Below are 15,817 nucleotides of genomic sequence, written 5' to 3'. Positions count from 1 at the left end.
TTAATTTCGGGTGCTCTGGGGACGTATCGCGTTTTACGATCCGTGATCGAAATCCAATTTTTTAAACTTTTTAAACCTCTACAATGCGTACACATTATATCCATAATTTATAATAATTTGTATTAATAGTTTGACAGTTTCATATTTATTCATATTATTGAGTGAAAATGGTTTTCGATACGTATGGAAAAACTATAAAAAAGAAACCCAAAAACGTTTTCTAAAAAATTCGAAAATCCGAAAAAGTTTTATGAAAATTTCGAACTTTTTTTGGAATTGTTTTGAGTATGGGAAAACTGCAAACCCGTCTCAAAAATTTCGAACTTTTTTTGGAATTGCTTTGAGTATGGAAATACTTCAAACCCGTCTCAAAAACGTTTTCTAAAAAACTCGAAAATCCGAAAAAGTTTTACGAAAACTTCGCACTTTTTATTTTGAGTGCTCTGAATTATTTTAGATATGAAAAAGCTGTGCGAACCAATCTCGAAACTTGAAGAAATTTTACGAAAATTTTGAACTCTTTATTTAAAGTGCTGTGAATTTTTTTTGAGTATGCTCAATCAATTTTAGTCTAACAAAGTAGCAGTTACAGGACTTCTAAAACCCGCGTTGATTTCTACCAACTTTTTTCCGAAGGGTGTTGTAAATTTATCTTCCATGTAAAAAAAAAATTACCTACACGTTGGATGAAGGAAAATCTAAAAACAAACTCGGAAACTAGTTGTGAAAAATATGTGCAAATTTCAAGAGCCCTATAACTTATACTTTGGAGACCTAATAAAAACTACACACTCAAAAAAGTACAGAGAACACCAAAGTTCGAAATTTTCGAATGTTCGAATTTTTTCGAAAACGTTTTTAAGATTCGTTTGCATAGTTTCAGTTAAAAATTTCATAGAAGTTTTTTCTTCAAATATCGAAATTAAAAAAAGGAGGTACTCAAAAGCCGGAAGTTCGTTTCTAATGAAATTTCAATAATGTATTCAAAAGAAATCTTAACATTCATTGACGTCCAAACATGCCATATCATTATGTAGTACATATATTCACTACCTTCAACCATTGTTCGTTCGTAGTTTCTTTCCATCATAACCTCTTCTTATTTTTTAGCAAATGTGACGCTGTCTGTGTACTCGACTATCCCATCTAAGCTGCTGCACTTGTCCTTTTACTAGTATGTTGTGATGTGGCGATGCAACTTATCAACACATTGCATGCCTCCTTTTTCCTCCAATACTAGCTGCCTTTTGCTCAAGGAACTGCGCTTTAAAGGCCACTCAATGTGCGCCTCAAGGTTTGAGCTATGCTGCGCCAACCAATGATAAGGTCAATTAAAAAAGGCAAGCGGAAATGTTTGTCACTCGTTGGCTACAAATAATGCCGACAATAGTTCGCGACATGGTAATGGCAGCAAAAACTACAGTAAATAGTACGTAATCTGTGGCAGTGAAAAGAAGAAATAAAAAAGTAACATTTGGTCGAAAATTTTTTCTTTGAAGAAGGATTAGTAGCGTTTCGGCATGGACCGTGTTATTTTACTTACTTATCTGGTGAACGAAAAGCAACTGAATTTGGCGGGATTCGCCTTAAGATCGTTTTATTTAACTAAAAACGTTTATATCTATGAATGAGATTTAAAAAGGGAACTTTCTATGACAGCACTATGTTAATTTTTTGTACTTTTATTACATATTATTATTTTTTGTGTGGTTTTTTATAATTCACAATCCTTTAAAGCCCAGTCACATAAGCAGTTTTTCATATACATAGATGCGTTTTACTCAATCTTATGAATTATGAGTAGAGTGTACATATTTTTATGGAAAACGATAGATCGAGCGACACTGGCGCCATCTGATATGAAAAAGTAGCCAACTCTCAATGAGATGAAAATGATTCTGAAACCCGGAAAGCCAGCTGATACAGTTGCATCTTACAGACCTATTAGTCTGCTGCCTATCGTCTCAAAAATCATGGAAGTTCTCTTCTTTAAAAGACTCTTGTCCATAATAGAAAAGCACAAAATTATAGCCAATCACCAGTTTGGCTTCAGAAGAGGGCACGGAACAATTGAGCAGGTCCACAGACTCACCGAGCAAATATACAACGCTTTTGAGAAGAAAAAATACTGCACAGCTGCTTTTCTAGACATCCCACAAGCTTTTGAGCGCGTATGGCATGACGGACTCCTCTATAAAGTAAAGTACACCCTCCCTATAAAACATTTCTTATTTATACAATCATATCTAAAAGATCGTTATTTCTTCGTTAAACAAGGTGTAGAGCAGCAGACCCTTTATGAGTGCTTAGCAGGCGTCCCACAAAGCAGTGTAATGGGCTCAATACTTTATCTACTTTACACGTGTGACCTCCCAATAGCAGAAGGAGTCACTATAGGGACGTTTGCCAATGATACTGTGGTGCTGGCCGTGGACCCTAACCCTAGCGTGGCTTCACTCAAGCTCCAAGGAAGTTTAAATAAAATTACCCATTTGGCTGAAAGCAGGCATGCTTAACAAACGAAACGATATCATTTCGTTACGATAATCAACGCTAATAAACGAAACGAAGTCACTTCGTTTCGTTTATTAACGTTAAGATCGTCAAATTAACGTTAATTTGTCGTTCTTAACGTTAATAAACGAAACGAAATGACTTCGTTTCGTTTATTAACGTTGATTATCGTAACGAAATGATATCGTTTCGTTCGTTAAGCATGCCTGGCTGAAAGAATGGAGGATTAAATCCAATGAATCAAAATCCATTCAAGTGGCGTTTACTACCAGACGCAATACTTGCCCACCCATTAAACTCAACGATATTAATATGTGACCCATGCCTATGAAAAGGTGGCTTATGACTCAAAAAAAAAAAAGAAGAGCACAATCGTCCTGAAGAAATGCATTGTTTATCTTTAACAGTTGTTTCTAGCAATTTCTTTTTTGAGTCATAAGCCACCTTTTCATAGGGCGGATCACATATACCACAAAGCGAAGAAACAAAATACCTTGGTATGCACCTCGACAGAAAATTAACTTGGACGACCCACATATTCAACAAAAGAAAAGCCCTTGGTATCAAACTAAGAAATCTGTATTGGCTTATGGACCGAAATTCACAATTATCAGTTGATAACAAAGTCCTGCTTTACTCAGCCATCATAAAACCCATTTGGACATATGGAATACAACTGTGGGGAACTGCAACAAACTCAAACATAGAAATTCTCCAAAGATTCCAAACGAAAACCCTTAGCATGATTGTAAGCGCACCCTATAATGTGACTAACAACCAGCTAAACCGGGATCTAAAGGTTCCAACTATAGGTGAAGAAATCAAAAAGTATGCTATTTCATTCAACACGAGGCTTCTAGCTCACTCCAATCCATTCATTCTAGCCCGGTCAGCAATAGTTGGTCGAAAAGAAAGTCAATCACGGATCTTCAACACTGATGAATTCATGCCCGCAAAGTTTATTAAGTTGTATTAATGAATTCTTAAAAAAAATGGATGCACTACTGAGTGCAATCCATCTATGCCCACCAAGTTTAATAAGTTTTATTAATTATGAATTACTTTTAAAAACCCACAAAATTGTTAGATGTATTCTATGTATACAGTTGGCAAAATATATTGGATGCAAAAAAAAAAAAAAAGAAAAAAAACAGAAAAAACTCAAATAATTTTGTTGCAAGCAAAGCATAAGAAGATGAATTTGACATTTCCTTTGTTTAAGGGTGCTGGCACACTTTGCAAGTGAAATTATTTTTCCCACTCGTTGGTAACTTTTCCAACATTTTTCGCAATTAAAAACTGCAATATAACAATCGAATACGACACAAAATATGTTAGCAAGTATTTTTGTTGTATAGGGAGAATGTTTATAACAATGCTTCGCGAAATTTTGTGTGTGAATTGGTAAGACGAAATAAACTTCAATTGCCAAATCTGAAGTTCCTTCATATTTATAAGCGCAACGTCTTGGTTGATTGTGGCGATATTACTGGATGCATAAGCTTGCGTTAAACGCATCTATATGAAAAATTTCATTGTGCCACGGTCTTTATTGACAACAACACAGAAAAACTACAACGCACTTTTTACTATAAACAGTGCAAAAAGAAGTAGCAGAAAAAGAATTGCGAGCAGTAATCAACAACATTTTTTTGTGCATTTATCCATTCTGAACAGCTGGCGGTTCAAATCGACCGAAAGTCTGCAGTTTATGATTGCAAATACTCGGCGTGCGTTTGGCCATTAAATCGACCTTTTTGGAGTTTTGCGCATTTACAAAAACTGTGTTTTTTTTGCATTTTAATTTCATATCATTGTACTCTACATAATCAACCGGATGTGGTGTTGCTCTGCACTATGTACATTGCAAAATGCATGCCGCTCCCCTTTATGTACCCACTTGGCTCTTTTGTGGTAGAACGCAACATTGCATGACCATTTGTGGTATGAGATTGGGTATAACACCACCACTACTCTTGTGTGCCCACTCAACAACTCGCCAAACACTACGCGCCCCTTTCAAAAGTCGTACTTCAATATGAGCTTACATTTTTCTTTCATTAATATTTTTTTCTCCATATTTTTTTGTGTATTCATATGCGCAGTGCAAACAACTGATTGTAGTTTGTATATTCACTAATAAATTTAAGTGAAATGTTACAGCAACGTAGAATTAAATTTTCGGTTGGCAGAGGACTTGCAGCAGCTGGTGAGTTGTTTTATTTTTGTTTTTTTTTTTTCAGTTTCGAGCATTTCGTTTTACAATGCCAAATAAGCAATTTAATTTTCATGCCGGTAAATTTTAGTAAGTTTTAAACCGGAAGCATATGTTAAATATATTATTGTAATTGAATTAAAACAAGTTAGGAAGGTTAAGTTCGGGTGTAACCGAACACTACATACTCAGCTGCCAAATTACAGCTTGCAAAACTTTTAAATTACCTTCTTTTAAAAGTAGGCGTTGCCACGCCCATTGTCCAAAATTTTACTAATTTTCTATTCTGCGTCACAAGGTCAACCCACATACCAAGTTTCATCGCTGTATCCGTCTTTGGTAATGAATTAGCGCACTTTTTCGGTTTTTCGAAAATTTTGATATCGAAAAAGTGGGCGTAGTTATCGTCCGATTTGGTTTATTTTAAATAGCGATCTGAGATGAGTGCCCAGGAATCTACATACCAAATTTCCTTAAGATACCTCAAAATTTACCCAAGTTATCGTCTTTACGGACAGACGGACGGACGGACGGGCATGGCTAAATGAATTACTTTTTTCGCCCAGATCATTTTGATATATAGAAGTCTATATCTATTTCGATTAGTTTATACTGTTACTGGGTATCGTTATGCGAGCAAAATTAATATGCTCTATAAGCTCTGCTCAGCTGAGTATAAAAAAAACTCAACTGTACTTGAACATATATCCAGTATATATTGCGGGAAAGGCGGCCGCAGCCCGGTCGTTGGTAAAGCTTCGTGATATGGGCTATAGGCTTTCTGACTTCGGGCACTCTAGCCTTCTTACCAAGTTCGACTTTATCCCTGACAGGACGGTCTATTGTATGCCGATAACTGCTCGCTATATAACCTTCACCCCAGTCATTCACCCTAGATGGGAGTGGGGAAGAGGGCACATCTGGGGCAGGGGACCAGTTAACTTGTTCACGGATGGGTCGAAGTTGCACGGAAAGTTTGGTGCGGATGTCTTTTGTCAAGAGCTAAATGTAAGCCGCAAGTTTAGGTTGGCTGATCACTACAGCGTCTTCCAAGCGGAAGTTGTTGCGATTAAGGATGCGGTGGATGAAATCCTATCCAGTGCTACTACGGTTAAGGAATTTAACATCGACTATGATACGGCTATCAAGGCCTTGAGTTCAACTACAGTGTGATCGAGGGTGGTCTGGGAGTGCCTGACTTCGCTTGCGATTGCATCAAACTATTTTATAATTAAGATCATCTGTGTCCCGGGCCATAGTGATATCCCGGGCAACTGTCAAGCGGATCTCTTAGCCCGCATCGCTTCAACTCAACCGGATGAAGATGGCTGTAGGGATTTCGGGATTCCGCTGACAAACGAAATTTTCTCTGAGTATTTTGTTTTTTTTTTTTTTTTGTATGGAACTTTTCATTTTTTGCGGTGTGGTTATCGCGTTTTAAGGTTGAAAATGAAAAAAATGCGTTATTAAAAGATAAACATCATATCAGCTACTTGAAAATAGTTTTCACACCATATCACGAAATCAAACTAATATTTGAAGAAAATGTGTGAAGGCATGGGAATTGTTAGGTTGCATTGACCGTAAGGACTCCACTTCAACTCATGTGTCCACGTTCAAGGTGTATACTCATCACCTCACTTGATTATTTACTTTAATATTAACAGCTTTCAGAAAGTCAATTTATCGTATGTGTAGATATGTTTATAAGTTTTAAATACATGCATATGTTAAAGAATAAATACTTTATTTACAGTCCAACAGGTCATCAATCTAATCAGTGAAACTAATCAGTAGGTTGGGGCCTATGTCAACATTATTTGAGCTACAAAAATAATGACATTTGTTATTTTCGACAGTCAGTGAGTGTTTGTTGAGAGAGAGTCAATATTGTTGTTATACTTATAAAAAATTTTCAGTAAAAAGGTAAATAAGTGAATTTGTATACACTGAAAGAAATGGTGCTAGTAAAATCAACAAATCAGTTCTGTGGTTCTTGACTTATAGGAGATTCGGTGAAATTGATCGAATTATGGTTAATTCGACCGAGTTCTTTGTCAAGCGAACAAATTAGTCTAGTCATTTCAACAGAAGAGAAGTTGTGGCTCTTAAGTTAACAAAATTCTGTAAAATTGACAGATTCTTAATCAATCTAACTGATTTTTCTGTTAACACAACTGACCTCACTGGTCATTTCAACAGCGAACAATAGTCAAGGCACGGGCAAATTTCAAAGAGAATTTTACGCTCACTGCGCTCTCTACTTTGTACTTATGACGATGGTGCCACTTGTTAAAAAAAACACCAAAATAAGAAAACTATCAAATCTAAAAAACACACAAAATGGGAAAACAACAAAAAAATAGTTTTTCAGTAATGAATACAAAACGAATAAACCCTTTTTGAATTTACTGTGCAAAAAATTATGAGATACCGGGACACCTATTTATCGGGTACAATTTTGCACTTTTCCTCCAAGCGAAATGCGAAATTGCGCCCTCTTGTTGCAAAAGTTTTGCTTGAACGAGGAGGATTTTTCCAAAGTTGTAACATTTTGTTCAAGTTTTTATGGATTTTCAATCACGCGAACGAATATAATAAGATAAAAAAAAACATCCTTTTTTAATGTTGATTTTTCCGACAAAATAAAAGTTTGAGTTGTTTTGGAATCGTTTCAACTTAAAGTGTTACGAAAATTAAACTTGCCGAATTACATGTAAAGTTACTATAGTTGTGAATTACCTTCCTGCGATTTGATTCTTTACTATTCTATAACTTACAAGTTCTCTTTTTAAAATGTTACGTCAAACCTTTATACTACAAGTTTTGTTCGAAACAATCAAGTGTGACAACTCTACATGCGAGAGAAGAAATTGAGAATGAGCTGCAACTGAAACAATGGAGAATCAGTTTCGTGAGTACTACGAAGTTCAAAACTAAATTAAATAAATTATAAAAAATAAAATTTGATGAAAGTGCGTTTAACAAGACAAAGTAACAAAGTGTACATATAATGTTTAATGTGTGCCAGCATATTGAATGTACGCCCAATTGAAGTTCGGTTAGCATGTACATACATATGTACTTATTTGTCCGATTTTTGTTTTAAATTCAACGAAAATGGAAACATTTTATATCAAATGTGCGTACACAATTATAAATATAATTATAATATAACAATATGGTAAACATTTTTGAAGAAAAAGTTGAAATAAAGTTCTTGAAACCGACGCCAATGTTGTTTAACAAACGATGCAGTGCCGTTATTATACTCAGTTGAGCAGAGCTCACAGAGTATATTAAGTTTGATTGGATAACGGATGGTTGTACATATATAAAGGAATCGAGATAGATATAGACTTCCATATATCAAAATAATCAGGATCGAAAAAAAATTTGATTGAGCCATGTCCGTCCGTCCGTCCGTCCGTTAACACGACAACTTGAGTAAATTTTGAGGTATCTTGATGATATTTGGTATGTAGGTTCTTGAGCACTCATCTCAGATCGCTATTTAAAATGAACGATATGGGATTATAACCACGTCCACTTTTTCGAAATCGAAAATTTCGAAAAACCGAAAAAGTGCGATAATTCATTACAAAAGACAGATAAAGCGACGAAACTTGGTAGATGAGTTGATCTTATGACGCAGAATAGAAAACTAGTAAAATTTTGGACAATGGGCGTGGCACCGCCCACTTTTAAAAGAAGGTAATTAAAAATTTTGCAAGCTGTAATTTGGCAGTCGTTGAAGATATCATGATGAAATTTGGCAGTAACGTTACTGCTATTACTATAAGTACGCTTAATAAAAATTAGCCAAATCGGTCCTTCTCCAGGCCCACTTTTAAAAAAAAAATTTTTTTAATTTTAAGTAAATTTTAAGTAAAATTTTAACAAAAAATTTAATATCTTTACAGTATATAAGTAAATTATGTCAACATTCAACTCCAGTAATGATATGGTGCAACAAAATACAAAAATAAAAGAAAATTTCAAAATGGGCGTGGCTCCGCCCTTTTTCATTTAATTTGTCTAGGATACTTTTAACGCCATAAGTCGAACAAAAATTAACCAATCCTTTTGGAATTTGGTAGGTGCATAGATTTTATGACGCTAACTGTTTTCTGTGAAAATGGGCGAAATCGGTTGATGCCACGCCCAGTTTTTATACACAGTCGTCCGTCTGTCCTTCCGCATGGCCGTTAACATGATAACTTGAGCAAAAATTGACATATCTTTAATGAACTTAGTTCACGTGCTTACTTGAACTCACTTTATCTTGGTATGAAAAATGAACGAAATCCGACTATGACCACGCCCACTTTTTCGATATCGAAAATTACGAAAAATGAAAAAAATGCCATAATTCTATACCAAATACGAAAAAAAGGATGAAACATGGTAGGGTAATTGGATTGTTTTATTGTTGCGAAATATAACTTTAGAAAAAACTATATAAAATGGTTATGACACCTACCATATTAAGTAGAAGAAAATGAAAAAGTTCTGCTGGGCGAAATAAAAAACCCTTAAAATCTTGGCCGGTACTACATATATAAATAAATTAGCGGTATCCAACAGATGATGTTCTGGGTCACCCTGGTCCACAGTTTGGTCGATATCTGGAAAACGCCTTCACATATACAACTACCACCACTCCCTTTTAAAACTCCCATTAATACCTTTAATTTGATACCCGTATCGTACAAACTCATTCTAGAGTCACCCCTGGTCCACCTTTATGGCGATATCTCGAAAAGGCGTCCACCTATAGAACTAAGCCCCACGCCCTCTTAAAAATACTCATTAACACCTTTCATTTGATACCCATATTGCACAAAAGAATTCTAGAGTCACCCCTGGCCCACCTTTATGGCGATATCTCGAAAAGACGAACACCTATAGAACGAAGGCCCACTCCCTTTTAAAAATACTCATTAACACCTTTCATTTGATACCCATATTGCACAAAAGAATTCTATAGTCACCCCTGGCCCACCTTTATGGCGATATCTCGAAACGGCGTCCACCTATGGAACTAAGGATTACTCCCTTTTAAAATACTCATTAACACCTTTCATTTGATACCCATATCGTACAAACACATTCTAGAGTCACCCCTGGTCCACCTTTATGGCGATATTTCGAAACGGCATCCACATATAGAACTAAGGCCCACTCCCTTTTAAAATACTCATTAACACCATTCGTTTGATGCCCATATTGTACAAACAAATTCTAGGGTCACGCCTGGTCCACCTTTGTGGTGATATCTCGAAACGGCGTCCACCTATGGAACGAAGGATTACTCCCTTTTAAAATACTCATTAACACCTTTCATTTGATACCCATATCGTACAAACGCATTCTGGAGTCAACCCTGATCCACCTTTATGGCTATATCCCTAAATGGCGTCCACCTATAGAACTATGGCCCACTCCCTCATAAAATACTCTTTAATGCCTTTCATTTGATACACATGTCATACAAACACATTCCAGGGTTTCCCTCGGTTCATTTTCCTACATGGTTATTTTCCCTTATGTTCTCACCATAGCTCTCAACTGAGTATGTAATGTTCGGTTACACCCGAACTTAACCTTCCTTACTTATTTTCGCTAGAGCATGCACTAACGCGTGTGTGAATATGTACTTATGTATGTAGCAAGTTTAAATATGTCTTTATCCGGCTTTTACTTTTCCACAGGTATTAATGCCATATGAACAGAAAAGTCTGTTGATGTAAAAGTTTACGCTATTAATCTAGAAAAAAACAGATATATCTGTTATTTTAATAGATTTCACTGGAAGTGTCATTTAGACAATAAACTCTGTTAATTTAACAGTTTACGCTAGTTATTTCGAATGAACAAAAATCTCTGTCATTTCTACGGCTTTCGCTGTTAGTCTCATTTTAACATTAAATCTGTTATAATTTATTTAATAATTTGGGAAAAATTTAAACAACGTGACATCAGGACGGACAAGGCGACAGCTGTTTCGATTATACCTTGTAAATCTCTTCAAAGCCTTTTCTCCCGGGAGTGGGAGTCGAACTCGCACCCCTACGATAGTTGAAATGGTTGTAAACGCATTCAGCTACGTCATGCCTGTTGTGAAGTCTTTCCCAATTGCCTTCTTTTTGCATATTTTAATCTTTTACACATTGCATACTTCGTATGCAATTATGTGTTAAAGCTATGCTTGGTACGGCGGTTTTCAAAGAAACTTTGGTTTTGTTGCAGTTTTTCGTTCTATTTATAGAACTACAACGAATTAACCAATTTTGTCTGTTTGTATGATTTTTAATAATCGGGGATTGCCCATATTGCTTTTTTTTTTTTTTAAATGTATGAAAACATTTAGTTGAAGCAATTTTTTTAATTTTTATAATTTATTTAATAATTTGGGAAAAATTTAAACAACGTGACATCAGGACGGACAAGGCGACAGCTGTTTCGATTATACCTTGTAAATCTCTTCAAAGCCTTTTCTCCCGGTAGTGGGAATCGAACTCGCACCCCTACGATAGTTGAAATGGTTGTAAACGCATTCAGCTACGTCATGCCTGTTGTGAAGTCTTTCCCAATTGCCTTCTTTTTGCATATTTTAATCTTTTACACATTGCATACTTCGTATGCAATTATGTGTTAAAGCTATGCTTGGTACGGCGGTTTTCAAAGAAACTTTGGTTTTGTTGCAGTTTTTCGTTCTATTTATAGAACTACAACGAATTAACCAATTTTGTCTGTTTGTATGATTTTTAATAATCGGGGATTGCCCATATTGCTTTTTTTTTTTTTAAATGTATGAAAACATTTAGTTGAAGCAATTTTTTTAATTTTTATAATTTATTTAATAATTTGGGAAAAATTTAAGCAACGTGACATCAGGACGGACAAGGCGACAGCTGTTTCGATTATACCTTGTAAATCTCTTCTAAGCCTTTTCTCCCGGTAGTGGGAATCGAACTCGCACCCCTACGATAGTTGAAATGGTTGTAAACGCATTCAGCTACGTCATGCCTGTTGTGAAGTCTTTCCCAATTGCCTTCTTTTTGCATATTTTAATCTTTTACACATTGCATACTTCGTATGCAATTATGTGTTAAAGCTATGCTTGGTACGGCGGTTTTCAAAGAAACTTTGGTTTTGTTGCAGTTTTTCGTTCTATTTATAGAACTACAACGAATTAACCAATTTTGTCTGTTTGTATGATTTTTAATAATCGGGGATTGCCCATATTGCTTTTTTTTTTTTTAAATGTATGAAAACATTTAGTTGAAGCAATTTTTTTAATTTTTATAATTTATTTGATAATTTGAAAACCGCCGTACCAAGCATAGCTTTAACACATAATTGCATACGAAGTATGCAATGTGTAAAAGATTAAAATATGCAAAAAGAAGGCAATTGGGAAAGACTTCACAACAGGCATGACGTAGCTGAATGCGTTTACAACCATTTCAACTATCGTAGGGGTGCGAGTTCGATTCCCACTACCGGGAGAAAAGGCTTTGAAGAGATTTACAAGGTATAATCGAAACAGCTGTCGCCTTGTCCGTCCTGATGTCACGTTGTTTAAATTTTTCCCAAATTATCAAATAAATTATAAAAATTAAAAAAATTGCTTCAACTAAATGTTTTCATACATTTAAAAAAAAAAAAAGCAATATGGGCAATCCCCGATTATTAAAAATCATACAAACAGACAAAATTGGTTAATTCGTTGTAGTTCTATAAATAGAACGAAAACAGCAACAAAAACCAAAGTTTCTTTGAAAACCGCCGTACCAAGCATAGCTTTAACACATAATTGCATACGAAGTATGCAATGTGTAAAAGATTAAAATATGCAAAAAGAAGGCAATTGGGAAAGACTTCACAACAGGCATGACGTAGCTGAATGCGTTTACAACCATTTCAACTATCGTAGGGGTGCGAGTTCGATTCCCACTACCGGGAGAAAAGGCTTTGAAGAGATTTACAAGGTATAATCGAAACAGCTGTCGCCTTGTCCGTCCTGATGTCACGTTGTTTAAATTTTTCCCAAATTATTAAATAAATTATAAAAATTAAAAAAATTGCTTCAAATAAATGTTTTCATACATTTAAAAAAAAAAAAACAAAAAAAAAAAAAAAAAAAAAGTAATATGGGCAATCCCCGATTATTAAAAATTAAAAACAGTTTGCACTGGTAATTTCAAAAGAACAGAAATCCCTCTCATATTAACAGTTTTGATTGGTATTCTTAGAGCGACAGTAATATTTGTTTATTTAACTACTGAAACGGTAAATTACGAACCAACGATTTACGCGCAGTTGATTCAACATCTTGTTGCGATGGATAAAAATTGACAGAAATTTCGGTTAAATTGACCTATATTTCCGTTGATTTTACCAGTCTTTATCGTCTAGTGTAACAAGACAACGATTTAAATACAAAAGTTTGACCTGTTAACCAAACACAGCATAGGTCATAACACAAATATAGAGAGGTACTCCCACTTGCCTTCTGAAACAGCGGTACCACATTTTTAAAACATAAATGCATCAAAAAGAAAGAGTATACATCAACTTCATCCCAGACTTAACACCCGCGCAAGTAAATATCTTAGTTTAGTCTTAAGCCTTTGATATGACAGGCAACTTGACCGTGGTATGAGGGCTTAACCCTACTATGTAGGTGAGTGACTAAGGCACTTGCAGGTGTGAATTGCGCTGCATTCCAGACAGAGCCTTCCCTTCGCTGGGTCACGTTCGAAGTAAGGGTGGCCTTGTCGCAGCAAAAGGTGCTGCTGCTACGAAGTGTTTGACAAATTGAGGTGGTTTAGAACGGAGCGACTAGGCAGTTCCTCGCTGTGACAATTATAGATCGTCTATCGAAACTTAAAGATCTGAAGAAAGAAAGCTGCTTAATTTCATTGTCATAGTAATGCGGGAGAAACCAAATAAACTTCCACCTCTCATCGATTCATCACATATAATGGAGTTAAGTTGATAGCAAAGTTAAAAAAAAAATAAAATAAACGTAAGGCGCGATACCCTCCGAAGAGATCTAAGGCCGAGCTTCTCTTCCAATTTGCGTCGTGCTCCTCTTGATTTTCCCTACAAATTGGCCGGACGGGACCTACATGTTTTATGCCGACTCCGAACGGCATCTGCAAGGCAAATGAGTTTTCACTGAGAGCTTTTCATGGCAGAAATACACCCGGAGCGCTTGCCAAACACTGCCGAGGGGCGACCCCGCTTTGAAAAATTTTCTTCTAATTGAAAAACCTTATTTCTAAAATTTTTGATGTTGCTTTGCCCGGGAGTTGAACCCAGGGCATACGGTGTGATAGGCGGAGCACGCTACCATCACACTACGATGACCGCATATATCCTTTCTATATACGGCATTTTTATACTCAGCTGAGCAGAGCTCCCAGAGCATATTAACTTTGTTCGCATAACGGTAATCCGTAATGGCATAAACTAATCGAGATAGATATAGACTTCTATATATCAAAATGATCTGGGTGAAAAAAAATTCATTTAGCCATGTCCGTCCGTCCGTCCATCCGTCCGTCTGTAAACACGATAACGTGAGTAAATTTTGAGGTATCTTGATGAAATTTGGCACGTAGGTTCCTGGGTGCTCATCTCAGATCGCTATTTAAAATGAACGAAATCGGACTACAACCACGCCCACTTTTTCGATATCGAAAATTTCGAAAAACCGAAAAAGTGCGATAATTCATTACCAAAGACGGATAAAGCGATAAAACTTTGTAAGTGCGTTGACCTTATGACGCAAAATAGAAAATTAGTAACTTTCTGGACAAGGGGCGTGGCACCGCCCACTTTTAAAAGAAGGTAATTTAAAAGTTTTGCAAGCTGTAATTTCGCAGTCGTTGAAGATATCACTATGAAATTTGGCAGGCACGTTACCTCTATTACTATATATGTTCTAAATAAAAATTAGCAAAATCGGATGACGAACACGCCCACTTTTAAAAAAAATTTTTTTTAAGTCAAATTTAAACAAAAAATTTAATATCTGTACAGTATATAAGAAAATTATGCCAACATTCAACTCCAGTAATGATATGGTGCAACAAAATGTAAAAATAAAAGAAAATTTCAAAGTGGGCATGGCTCCGCCCTTTTTCATTTAATTCGTCTAGAATACTTTTAATACCATAAGTCTAACAAAAATTTACCAATCCTTGTGAAATGTGGTAATGGCATAGCTTCTATCCCGGTAACTGTTTTCTGTGAAAATGGGCGAAATAGGTTGAAGCCACGCCCAGTTTTTATACACAGTCGACCGTCTGTCCTTCCACTCAGCCGTTAACATGATAACTTGAGCAAAAATCGATATATCTAAAACTAAACTTAGCCCACTTACTTATCTGAACTCACTTTAACTTGGTATAAAATATGGCCGAAATCCGACTATGCGCACGCCCACTTTTCCGATATCGAAAATTACGAAAAATGAAAAAAATGCCATAATTCTATACTAATTGTGAAAAAAGTTATGAAACATTGTAATTGGATTGGTTTATTGATGCAAAATATAACTTTAGAAAAAACTTTGTAAAATGGGTGTGACACCTACCATATTAAGTAGAAGAAAATGAAAAAGTTTTGCAGGGCGAAGCCCTTGGAATCGTGGTATGACATATATAAATAAATTAGCGGTACGCGACAGAAAATCTTCGGAGTCACCCTGGTCCACATTTTGGCCGATCTCTCGAAAACGCCTTCAAATATACAACTAAGGGCTACTCCCTTTTAAAACCCTCATTAATACCTTTAATTTGATACCCGTATCGTACAGCACACATTCTATAGTCACCCCTGGTCCACCTTTATGGCGATAGCCTGAAATTGCGTCCACCTATAGAACTAAGGCTCGATCCCTTTTAAAATACTCTTTAATACCTTTCATTTGAAACCTATGTCATACAAACACATTCGAGGGTTACCCTAGGTTCATTTTGCTAAATGGTGATTTTCCCTTATTTTGTCTCCAAAGGTCTCAGCTGAGTATGTAATGTTTAGTTACACACGAACTTAGCATTCCTTACTTTT

The sequence above is a fragment of the Eurosta solidaginis genome, chromosome 2 (genome assembly GCF_040869045.1).
Source record: "Eurosta solidaginis isolate ZX-2024a chromosome 2, ASM4086904v1, whole genome shotgun sequence".
In the NCBI taxonomy this organism is placed as follows: domain Eukaryota; kingdom Metazoa; phylum Arthropoda; class Insecta; order Diptera; family Tephritidae; genus Eurosta; species Eurosta solidaginis.
This window is presented reverse-complemented; position numbering follows the sequence as displayed.